Here is a 13,337-nt window from a genome sequence, read left to right on the forward strand (position 1 = left end):
ATTTCTCCGATGGCCAGTGATGGTGAGCATTTTTTCATGTGTTTTTTGGCTGCATAAATGTCTTCTTTTGAGAAGTGTCTGTTCATGTCCTTCGCCCACTTTTTGATGGGGTTGTTTGTTTTTTACTTGTAAATTTGTTTGAGTTCATTGTAGATTCTGGATATTAGCCCTTTGTCAGATGAGTAGGTTGTGAAAATTTTCTCCCATTTTGTAGGTTTCCTGTTCACTCTGATGGTAGTTTCTTTTGCTGTGCAGAAGCTCTTTAGTTTAATTAGATCCCATTTGTCAATTTTGACTTTGGTTGCCATTGCTTTTGGTGTTTTAGACATGAAGTCCTTGCCCATGCCTATGTCCTGAATGGTAATGCCTAGGTTTTCTTCTAGGGTTTTTATGGTTTTAGGCCTAACGTTTAAATCTTTAATCCATCTTGAATTGATTTTTGTATAAGGTGTAAGGAAGGGATCCAGTTTCAGCTTTCTACATATGGCTAGCCAGTTTTCCCAGCACCATTTATTAAATAGGGAATCCTTTACCCATTGTTTGTTTTTCTCAGGTTTTTCAAAGATCAGATAGTTGTAGGTAGGCGGCATTATTTCTGCGGGCTCTGTTCTGTTCCATTGATCTATATCTCTGTTTTGGTACCAGTACCATGCTGTTTTGGTTACTGCAGCCTTGTACTTTAGTTTGAAGTCAGGTAGTGTGATGCCTCCAGCTTTGTTCTTTTGGCTTAGGATTGACTTGGCGATGCGGGCTCTTTTTTGGTCCCATATGAACTTTAAAGTAGTTTTTTCCAATTCTGTGAAGAAAGATATTGGTAGCTTGATGGGGATGGCATTGAATCTGTAAATTACCTTGGGCAGTATGGCCATTTTCACGATACTGATTCTTCCTACCCATGAGCATGGAATGTTCTTCCATTTGTTTTTATCCTCTTTTATTTCCTTGAGCAGTGGTTTGTAGTTCTCCTTGAAGAGGTCCTTCACATGCCTTGTAAGTTGGATTCCTAGGTATTTTATTCTCTTTGAAGCAATTGTGAATGGGAGTTCACTCATGATTTGGCTCTCTGTTTGTCTGTTGTTGGTGTATAAGAATGCTTGTGATTTTTGTACATTGATTTTGTATCCTGAGACTTTGCTGAAGTTGCTTATCAGCTTAAGGAGGTTTTGGGCTGAGACAGTGGGGTTTTCTAGATATACAATCATGTCATCTGCAAACAGGGACAATTTGACTTCCTCTTTTCCTAACTGAATGCCCTTTATTTCCTTCTCCTGCCTAATTGCCCTGGCCAGAACTTCCAACACTATGTTGAATAGGAGTGGTGAGAGAGGGCATCCCTGTCTTGTGCCAGTTTTCAAAGGGAATGCTTCCAGTTTTTGCCCATTCAGTATGATATTGGCTGTGGGTTTGTCATAGATAGCTCTTAGTATTTTGAAATACGTCCCATCAATACCTAATATATTGGGAGTTTTTAGCATGAAGGGTTGTTGAATTTTGTCAAAGGCTTTTTCTGCGTCTATTGAGATAATCATGTGGTTTTTGTCTTTGGCTCTATTTATATGCTGGATTACATTTATTGATTTGCGTATATTGAACCAGCCTTGCATCCCAGGGATGTAGCCCACTTGATCATGGTGGATAAGCTTTTTGATGTGCTGCTGGAATTGGTTTGCCAGTATTTTATTGAGGATTTTTGCATCAACGTTCATCAAGGATATTGGTCTAAAATTCTCTTTTTTGGTTGTGTCTCTGCCTGGCTTTGGTATCAGAATGATGCTGGCCTCATAAAATGAGTTAGGGAGGATTCCCTCTTTTTCTATTGATTGGAATAGTTTCAGAAGGAATGGTACCAGTTCCTCCTTGAACCTGTGGTAGAATTCGGCTGTGAATCCATCTGGTCCTGGACTCTTTTTGGTTGGTAAACTATTGATTATTGCCACAATTTCAGCTCCTGTTATTGGTCTATTCAGAGATTCAACTTCTTCCTGGTTTAGTCTTGGGAGAGTGTATGTGTCAAGGAATGTATCCATTTCTTCTAGATTTTCTAGTTTATTTGCATAGAGGTGTTTGTAGTATTCTCTGATGGTAGTTTGTATTTCTGTGGGATTGGTGGTGATATCCCCTTTATCATTTTTTATTGTGTCTATTTGATTCTTCTCTCTTTTTTTCTTTATTAGTCTTGCTAGTGGTCTATCAATTTTGTTGATCCTTTCAAAAAACCAGCTCCTGGATTCATTAATTTTTTGAAGGGTTTTTTGTGTCTCTATTTCCTTCAGTTCTGCTCTGATTTTAGTTATTTCTTGCCTTCTGCTAGCTTTTGAATGTGTTTGCTCTTGTTTTTCTAGTTGTTTTAATTGTGATGTTAGGGTGTCAATTTTGGATCTTTCCTGCTTTCTCTTGTGGGCATTTAGTGCTATAAATTTCCCTCTACACGCTGCTTTGAATGCGTCCCAGAGATTCTGGTATGTTGTGTCTTTGTTCTCGTTGGTTTCAAAGAACATCTTTATTTCTGCCTTCATTTTATTATGTACCCAGTAGTCATTCAGGAGCAGGTTGTTCAGTTTCCATGTAGTTGAGCGGCTTTGAGTGAGATTCTTAATCCTGAGTTCTAGTTTGATTGCACTGTGGTCTGAGAGATAGTTTGTTATAATTTCTGTTCTTTTACATTTGCTGAGGAGAGCTTTACTTCTAACTATGTGGTCAATTTTGGAATAGGTGTGGTGTGGTGCTGAAAAAAATGTATATTCTGTTGATTTGAGGTGGAGAGTTCTGTAGATGTCTATTAGGTCCGCTTGGTGCAGAGCTGAGTTCAATTCCTGAGTATCCTTGTTGACTTTCTGTCTCGTTGATCTGTCTAATGTTGAGAGTGGGGTGTTAAAGTCTCCCATTATTAATGTGTGGGAGTCTAAGTCTCTTTGTAGGTCACTCAGGACTTGCTTTATGAATCTGGGTGCTCCTGTATTGGGTGCATATATAGTTAGGATAGTTAGCTCTTCTTGTTGAATTGATCCCTTTACCATTATGTAATGGCCTTCTTTGTCTCTTCTGATCTTTGTTGGTTTAAAGTGTGTTTTATCAGAGACTAGGATTGCAACCCCTGCCTTTTTTTGTTTTCTATTTGCTTGGTAGATCTTCCTCCATCCTTTTATTTTGAGCCTATGTGTGTCTCTGCACGTGAGATGGGTTTCCTGAATACAGCACACTGATGGGTCTTGACTCTTTATCCAACTTGCCGGTGTGTGTCTTTTAATTGGAGAATTTAGTCCATTTACTTTTAAAGTTAATATTGTTATGTGTGAATTTGATCCTGTCATTATGATGTTAGCTGGTGATTTTGCTCGTTAGTTGATGCAGTTTCTTCCTAGTCTCAATGGTCTTTACATTTTGGCATGATTTTGCAGCGGCTGGTACCAGTTGTTCCTTTCCATGTTTAGCGCTTCCTTCAGGAGCTCTTTTAGGGCAGGCCTGGTGGTGACAAAATCTCTCAGCATTTGCTTGTCTGTAAAGTATTTTATTTCTCCTTCACTTATGAAGCTTAGTTTGGCTGGATATGAAATTCTGGGTTGAAAATTCTTTTCTTTAAGAATGTTGAATATTGGCCCCCACTCTCTTCTGGCTTGTAGGGTTTCTGCCGAGAGATCCACTGTTAGTCTGATGGGCTTCCCTTTGTGGGTAACCCGACCTTTCTCTCTGGCTGCCCTTAACATTTTTTCCTTCATTTCAACTTTGGTGAATCTGACAATTATGTGTCTTGGAGTTGCTCTTCTCGGGGAGTATCTTTGTGGCATTCTCTGTATTTCCTGAATCTGAATGTTGGCCTGCCTTGCTAGATTGGGGAAGTTCTCCTGCATGATATCCTGCAGAGTGTTTTCCAACTTGGTTCCATTCTCCCCGTCACTTTCAGGTACACCAATCAGACGTAGATTTGGTCTTTTCACATAGTCCCATATTTCTTGGAGGCTTTGCTCGTTTCTTTTTATTGTTTTTTCTCTAAACTTCCCTTCTCGCTTCATTTCATTCATTTCATCTTCCATTGCTGATACCCTTTCTTCCAATTGATCGCATAGGCTCCTGAGGCTTCTGCATTCTTCACGTAGTTCTCGAGCCTTGGTTTTCAGCTCCATCAGCTCCTTTAAGCACTTCTCTGTATTGGTTATTCTAGTTATACATTCTTCTAAATTTTTTTCAAAGTTTTAAACTTCTTTGCCTTTGGTTTGAATGTCCTCCCGTAGCTCAGAGTAATTTGATCGTCTGAAGCCTTCTTCTCTCAGCTCGTTAAAGTCATTCTCCATCCAGCTTTGTTCCATTGCTGGTGAGGAACTGTGTTCCTTTGGAGGAGGAGAGGAGCTCTGCATTTTAGAGTTTCCAGTTTTTCTGTTCTGTTTTTTCCCCATCTTTGTTGTTGTATCTACTTTTGGTCTTTGATGATGGTGATGTACAGATGGGTTTTCGGTGTGGATGTCCTTTCTGTTTGTTAGTTTTCCTTCTAACAGACAGGACCCTCAGCTGCAGGTCTGTTGGAATACCCTGCCGTGTGAGGTGTCAGTGTGCCCCTGCTGGGGGTTGCCTCCCAGTTAGGCTGCTCGGGGGTCAGGGGTCAGGGACCCACTTGAGGAGGCAGTCTGCGGGTTCTCAGATCTCCAGCTGCGTGCTGGGAGAACCACTGCTCTCTTCAAAGCTGTCAGACAGGGACATTTAAGTCTGCAGAGGTTACTGCTGTCTTTTTGTTTGTCTGTGCCCTGCCCCCAGAAGTGGAGCCTACAGAGGCAGGCAGGCCTCCTTGAGTTGTGGTGGGCTCCACCCAGTTCGAGCTTCCCGGCTGCTTTGTTTACCTAAGCAAGCCTGGGCAATGGTGGGCGCCCCTCCCCCATCCTCGCTGCCGCCTTGCAGTTTGATCTCAGACTGCTGTGCTAGCAATCAGCGAGATTCCGTGGGCGTAGGACCCTCCGAGCCAGGTGTGGGATATAGTCTCGTGGTGCGCCGTTTTTTAAGCAGGTCTGAAAAGCGCAATATTCGGGTGGGAGTGACCCGATTTTCCAGGTGCGTCCGTCGCCCCTTTCTTTGACTCGGAAAGGGAACTCCCTGACCCCTTGCGCTTCCCAGGTGAGGCAGTGCCTCGCCCTGCTTCGGCTCGTGCACGGTGCGCGCACCCACTGGCCTGCGCCCACTGTCTGGCACTCCCTAGTGAGATGAACTTAGTACCTCAGATGGAAATGCAGAAATCACCCTTCTTCTGCGTCGCTCATGCTGGGAGCTGTAGACCGGAGGTGTTCCTATCGGTTTTTAGATGTATTTACACTTTTAATAATATAAATATCAAGTGGTGAGTATTGCCCCAATATAAGGTTATTTTAAATGTGATTTATTATATAATTAACAATATTACTCCTATTATCGTAGTAATATTTTAGTCAAATATCAACAAATAAGGTGCTATTACTTTATGAGTGTTTTGTAGAAATAGTCAAAAGTTCTAGCTATGAATCCTGAAAAGTCAACATTTAGTGAAAACTTTGGATCACTAAAAAATTATACAACCAATTTTGTGAAATTACTGTTGCAAGTCTAATTCATTTAAATGTGATTAACAAAGGAGGTTAAATTTCACATAGCATAAACTTTTTCTGTTTTTTTATTTTTAGTGTGGGAACTTTCTCTAGAAAAAAAAAAAAAACCTCATGTTATTTTTGTTTTAAATATATAACCTTTGGCACAAAACAGAAAATGGCTGCTTCACTAGATGTGAAACTGCCTTTCCCTTGCAAGGGTTAATTACTAAAGAAGAAATTCAAACTTAAACAACAAACTCTGCAATCTTAATTAAAAAGAAACTATCAACTGGTGACTCCGGGTAGTTTAGAGATGACAAGTATCAAATATGTGGTAAAGTGAAATGTAAAAAGTAGGAGAAGGTGATTATAAGGCAGGTCAGCTTTTAGATTTGCCATAGCAGACATAGAAATACTAGGACTGATTTTAAAATCTGTATGTTGAACTTTACCTAATGAGTTTTATGTGGAGGCAGATTGAATAGAGTACAGAACACAAAAACTACATTTGCATAATGGAATATGGTTCTGCTTAACTGGCAAGAGAAAATTATTTTTTAACCATTAATGCAAATATATACTGTTTCATTTTCTGTTATCTGATTATTTTAAATAATGTGTCTGAGTAGCAAATAGAAGGCTTTTTTCCAACAAAAGATCATTATATCGTTTCATTTTTCCAATTCTTTATAAATGTCCAAGTTAGTTTTTTTTTTGAGGTCTTGCAAACAAAATAGACATCCAAATATTCAGATTTTAATTTTTCTTAAATTAATTTTGTTATTTAAACAATGTAAAATGTTATACCAATTGATATATATTGATAATCCATGATTCCATTTGATGGCACAATAAAAATCACATTTTAGTTGAGTTTTAAATTTTAAAAAGCAGGATTTATTTTTAAACTAAAAATTTAGACTCTCTTAGAATAAATTACACAGTCTCAAAATACTATTGCACTCTCCTACAAGTGAAAAGCAAATTTTTTTTTATTAAAGAAGTTCAATCTTAGTGAAATAATTTACAATAACCTAGTAGGGATGGTGTTTAAGAGATTGAAGCAACGTAATTCACTTGATTCTGATACATACATACAAAATTTTCTAACAGTTACTTTTAAATACATCAGCTGTGAAAGTTCATTTTAATTCTTTATTCTGAGTATAATACTTTTATTACAATTTTAAACTTAATTTTATAAAGACTTTTCTGAAGTATAATTTTAACCCCTCATATATTTTCTAAACAATTGAACAGAATATTTATAGATTGAAATTTTAGGCTTAAAACAGACCCTCTTAATATTCCAATCTTTTTTGAGTCTAAGCCCACGTTCCCTGATCTAACAGATAACTTTAAGAAAATGATATTAATTCATGTCAAACAGTATTTCTGTCTTTGAGAGAATCACTTGCTTTCCTCAAAGTTATTTTTGACCATCTATTGTGTTTAATATGAGATGGTTATTGAGTTACTTGATAAACTTCTAGTTTCCATACATAAAAGTATAACCATTCTGAATATCAAATACTTCATGATAATAAAATTATAATTTACATCTATATTTTACTTTGTGTATTCAAAAAATGTTTAGAAAAAGTACATGGAGACTGTAGTCAGCATATTATTTCAAAATTAATATTAATGTTAATGTATGTTGAATACCTGTGATGATAATAACTGTACATTCTGAAAAAAATGTTACTATCCTGTATCTAATTGCTAAGTAAATCACTCACCATTTTTAAGCACTTATTATATGCCATGCAGTGTGATATGTTGTGAAAGGATGTATAAGGTGACACAAGGTTCTATCATTAAAGACATGAGGAATAAACTTATCACAATAAATGACATCTAATGGCTTAAAAAAGAAAGAAAGTATTCTGACTGTGTTATTAGAGTTTCAGGCTGGGGAAACAGTCACAATGATGATGACTAATAGCTCATTTAGGCCTTAAACATAAATAGAACTTTATTAAGCATATAGAGGAAGGGGAAACAAATCTATGTAAACGAAATAGTATGAAGAGAAGAATAGAAGATACAAATTTAAAAATACAAGAAATTTTAGGAAATTTTTAATAACCAACCTAGAAAACAACTTGAGATTCTTCCTTATTTTTAATTTCATTTATACGCCATCATTAACCTTACTGAGTCTTCCTCCAAAATGCCTCTTAATTTTATTACTTAATTTCTATTTGTGTTACTTGCTGAATAAAGTTTCATGTCATCATGATCAGGGATTCCTGCCTAAGGGTGATTTTCATGCGTGAAGGATATTTGGCAGTGTGTGAAGACATTTTTTATTATCGCAAGTGGGGGAAGAGCACTAGTAGTATGTAGCAGGTAGAGGCCAAGTATATTGGCTAAATTGTAGCCAATACTAATACACTGAAGAATATGCTAAATATTCTACAATGCCTAGGTCAAGTTCCCACAACAAAGAATTATTTGTCCAAAATGTCAAAGTACCAAAGTAGCGATAACTTCCTAACTTTATCTCCGCCTTAGAAATTCCTATTCTTGATTAGAAATCATCTAGTCATGTAATGAATTTGATCTACTATAAAATATCCAAGAAGAGATATCCATGACACAGTTAAAAATCTGATGCTAGGCGTCAACAGGGAAATCATTTTTGGAGATACAAATTAGTGAGAAAGTATAAAGGTTCAAAATACAGAGATGGTTAACATATTCTAGAGAAAATCTTTAAAAGGAAAGAAGAAATAATAAGATAATAAAATATTTATATTTAAAAGGAGGATGGGCTGGGCGCGGTGGCTCATGCCTGTAATCCCAGCACTTTGGGAAGGAGGCCGAGGCAGGCAAATCGCCTGAGATCAGGAGTTCAAAACCAGTCTGGCCAACATGGTGCAACCCCATCTCTACTAAAAATACAAAAATTAGCTCGGTGTGGTGGTGCATACCTATAGTCCCAGCTACTTGGGAGCTTGAGGCAGGAGAATTGCTTTAACCCAGTAGGCAGAGGTTGCAGTGAGCCAAGAAAGAACCACTGCACTCCAGCCTGGGCAAGAAAGTGAGACTCCATCTCAAAAAGGAAAAAAAAACAAACAAACAGAAGAATGAGGATGTATCTGCCAACAAAATATTGAACAAACAACTGAAACAGAAACATTAAGAAAGGGGAAGAAGAGAACATCTCTTAATAAAGCACATGGGTTCAGCTACTGACCACTTCCATGAATTTGGCTGTCTTCAACATGCCTTTAGGATTAGTAATAATTCCACTTTTTCCAAATATATGTTTGTTATCTACACATACATTAGATATTGTTTCTTATATTGTTAACCCTTGTATTTATTCTCATTTGGTAAAGTAGTACAACCAACAGAGAATAAACCAAGTTCTTTCAAAATGTAAAAATCTGGGGGGTCACAGGATAAAAGGCAGGAGCACATCAGTGGGCACAAAATCCCAGATGAATACCAACCATTTCTCAGCTTTTGGCCCCTTCAGTCCACTGCATGATGCACCAAGGATGTTCAGGAAAGTAAAATAGCACTCTTTCATCAATCATTTCCAAGGCGTCTGTAAAATGCTGCCCTTTTCAGGGAAGAGGGGCTTTTTCCCTTATCTAAAATGAAAATCAACTTAACGGAAATTGAGCTTAAACATTTTACCCAACTCAGTAATTTTGGCATTTGTGAATTACCTGATGAATACATACTTGTTTCTTATCTAGAAATTAAAAAATCTTACAGTGGTTTTGTATGGTGAAAAATCTATTTCTATCATTGACCCAAGTATTCCCAGTAAGGAAAGAAAAGCTTTTATTGTATTAGATCCTGCTTGCATTAAAATTATCTTTAAATATTTTGACTTCATCTATTTGTTAAAACTATCAAATAGCTTACTTAGCAAAATGAATATTTAGTTCAGAAAAGAAAATAAAGCAATTACTGTGTGTAGATTCAGCCATATACTTAGAAGGTGCCAATTTAATTGCTCAGAGGGGAAATCTTTCTTTTTCATTCTATGGTCACATTCCCTTTTAAATTAATATGTGTGTATGTGTGTGTGCGTGTGTCTGTGTATAATTTATATATAATTGATGTACAAATATATATGACATAAATATATATAAATATATGTTATACATAATATATAACAATATATATGACATAAATATTTATATTCATTTACTTATTTGTCAAACATTTAGTGACTGTCAACAATATGCAAGGTGCTAAGCATGCCACTATGTTAACAACTATAAAAAAGCCAAAGAAGCTTTTGAGCTTGGAATCTGAAAGGAGAGACAGAAATCAAAGTTTATTTCTATCTACAGAATTAGTTTATTAAATATTAATAAATGATGTTTGAGAAAATTATGTTGCTATGAAAGCATAAACCACAGGATATGACAAGTCTAGAGATTTTGATAAAGCTTTGTAGGGAGAATTTGAATGAATCAAACTAAGAATTTATGAAGATTGAGCTGGTAAGGAAAAGGGATAAATTCATTCTAGGAAGAAAAGGAACAGCAGAATGTCCTTAGGAAGAAGTGAGCATGAATTATTTGCTAAAAGTGGAAAATGCTAGGAAATTACATGGAGTGCAAATTACACACCCAAGTAGAGATGTGAAAGTGCATAGGAAAACATGCAGCATTTAATATGCATTTAAAGTTTATTATTAATAGCTTGAAAATAAATACATGAATGAATGAAGAAAAGATTTAGCAGAAGATTATTTACTATCAAGAGGAGCAGAAAATACTTATTAGACAAAAGTGAAAAATGCACAGAAAATTGAGTTACTTGCCAAAGGTCATCTGGAAACATCAAGGAAAGAATTAAAGTGGAAAAGAAGCACAAGCTTATAGAAATTATGTTGAGACCAGAGGCTATTTATTTTTAAAATTGGAACACTTTTTTCTGAACTTACAATACATTGAAATTGATTGGAAATATTATTCATACACATATCTAAGTCAAATATATAATCTACCTAATGGTTTCTGGCATGTATTTTCCTTTTGGTCTTTTCTTCAGAGCATACCATGAAAATACATGAGATAGAAGGGATTTATAAAAAGAGACCTAGAGATTGTGGGGCTACATTATTCTGAATAAATAAAAGAGAAATGAAATCTAATTTAAAAACATATCACAAGATCTAACTCACTGTTATATACACAAAGTGCATTTTAGTAGACAATATACAGACAATGTTTCTTTTAAATCAACATTTGTTGACAATGTTATCCATTATCCACTATTATTCTTATTAGTTGTGTCTTATTTTTATTAATTTTTTTCTATTGGATTTTTTATGAGAGATTAGTTTGGTTATAAGATTTTAAATGTAGCTATTATATCAGAATACATATTTCAATTCAAATGAAATCTTTTCCCAAGTTTACAATCAACTGTGTCCTTCCGTAATTTAATTTGTTGAAAATAGGAAGCATACTGGTAGTACATTTTAGTAATTTTAAAATCCTTTAATAAAGGAAAAATTACATTTTGGCTTTGAGAAATATCTTCAAGAATAAAAACATTCTTTCATATTCATATATTCATAGAGCATAATGCTCTCTATAGTACATTTTTAGCTTTGCAAATATTTTTGAGTAGAACATAAAAGAAATATCTAACTTCCTAATATCAGGGATGGTGTGAACATCAGAAAGCTACCTTTGTTATCCTAAAACAACTTAGGTTTTGTTGAGAAAATAGAATTAAAAACAGTCTTATTCCAACCTTGAAAACCTCTCTACAGAGGTAGAAGAGAAAAAAAGCAATTTTATTATTGAATAAGCATGAAACCAGGATGTGGTGCACATCACAGGCAATCCACTAAAGAGAATGCAGACAGAAAGGAATCTCACCCTTTTATATAGCCAAACAGATGCAACCTATTGTATACACCTTTTCATTGTTGTGAGATAATCATAGGATGTAATGTACTTACACAAAATTGGATGTTGTTATAGCACATAGGCTATATTTTATAGCCTATTGCTCCTAGGCTACAAATCCGTACATTTTACCAATTACTGTAGGCAACTATAACACAATAGTATTTGTGTATCTAACTATATCTAAATATAGAAAAAGTACATGAAAAATACATTATAATCTTATGAGACCGCCATCGTAATATGATCCATTGTTGAACAAAATGTTGTGATGCAGCACATGACTCTGTAGGCCTTTTAGTAATTATTCAATCTTCCTAAATAGCTTTTTTCAGTTTTGCAACTCAGTAACATCCTTGGCCATCATCTAATATAAAAGTCTTGGCCGGGCACAGTGGCTCATGCCTGTGATCCCAGCACATTGAGAGGCCGAGACGGGTGGATCATGAGGTCAGGAGTTTGAGACAGCCTGGCCAACACGGTGAAACCCAGTCTCTACTAAAAATACAAAAATTAGCTGAGCGTGGTGGCGGGGGCCTGTAATCCCAGCTACTTGGGAGGCTGAGGCAGGAGAATCGGTGGAACCTGGGAGGCAGAGGTTGCAGTGAACCGAGATCATGCCATTGCACTCCAACCTGGGTGACAAGAGCAAGACTCTGTCACAAAAAAAGTCTTATTATAAGGTACAAACTGAAAGGCACAGATTAAACTTTGAGTGTTTAATGTATATAGCTATTATTATTTTAAATCTTGAAGACAAACCTGTAGCCTATAGGTATTTTTTTTTTCCAGTGTGGGATCTAAACCAATATCTCTACATTATAATAGTCAACAAAATATTCATGAGTAACAGAAATTTAGTTTCATGTATCAATCTATACTTAGTTGGGAGAGAAGTTACATCACAAAGTTAATTAAGTAACAATAAACCTGTTTTTGTAGTCGCTATCTTACAATGCCAAGTTTCTATTTTTCTATTAACTGGAATGTTTGTTTTCAATTAAGCCAATTAATTGTTTTTGTTTGTTTTACAAGTAGAGCTTGTCTTAGTCCATTGTGTTTTGAGATAGCAGAATACTAAGATGGGGTAATTTAAGAAGAAAACTTTTTCTTACATTTCTGGAGACTGGGAAGTCTAAGGTTGAGGAGCTACATCTGGAGAGGTCATCTTGCCGTATCATAACATGGCAGAAAGCACCATATGGCTCAGATTTCTCCTCCCTTTCTTATAAGGCCACTAATCTCATCACGGGGGCCCTATTCTTATGACATCATCTATCACTACATCCCAAAGACCCTGTCTCCAAATAGCAACAACACATAAATTTGGGAATTTAATTTCTGACACATGGAATTTGGGGACACATTCAAACCATAGCTAGGCTTGAATACTTGGATGCATATTAGTTTTATTTTATTATCAACAATTATAAAGAAGATGGTATCACTTTTACTCTGCCAATAATAAAACTGTTGGTTATACAATTCCAGATCCTGTTTCTGCTGGGAGGACAATTTGAACTAACTGGAAAGGACATCGTGAGAACCATTACTGGGAGTACAGAAAGAAAAGGTCATGTAACAAATAACTTTTGATTCCTAGTAAAATGTGATTCTTAAAGTAGTCAAAATAATCCACTGGAAATAAGACAGTAAGACCATCTAAAATGTAATATGTAATATGTTCTCTAGAGTACCTCTTCATCTGAATTCAGTACCAAGATCAGTTACTCTTGAAAACTTAAATTTCAAGGCCTTGTGAGAACCACAGTCAAGTCTTGCCTGGGTGCTGTCTCCGTGTGGGAAGCATGACTCCAGCTGAGTTGTTTCTCTTTTGTTTTGGTTTTGGTTTTTGTTTTATTTTGTTTTAATCTCTGATAGCCAAATGAGTGAT

This window comes from Gorilla gorilla, chromosome 4, assembly GCF_029281585.2.
Source record: "Gorilla gorilla gorilla isolate KB3781 chromosome 4, NHGRI_mGorGor1-v2.1_pri, whole genome shotgun sequence".
Lineage (NCBI taxonomy): Eukaryota > Metazoa > Chordata > Mammalia > Primates > Hominidae > Gorilla > Gorilla gorilla.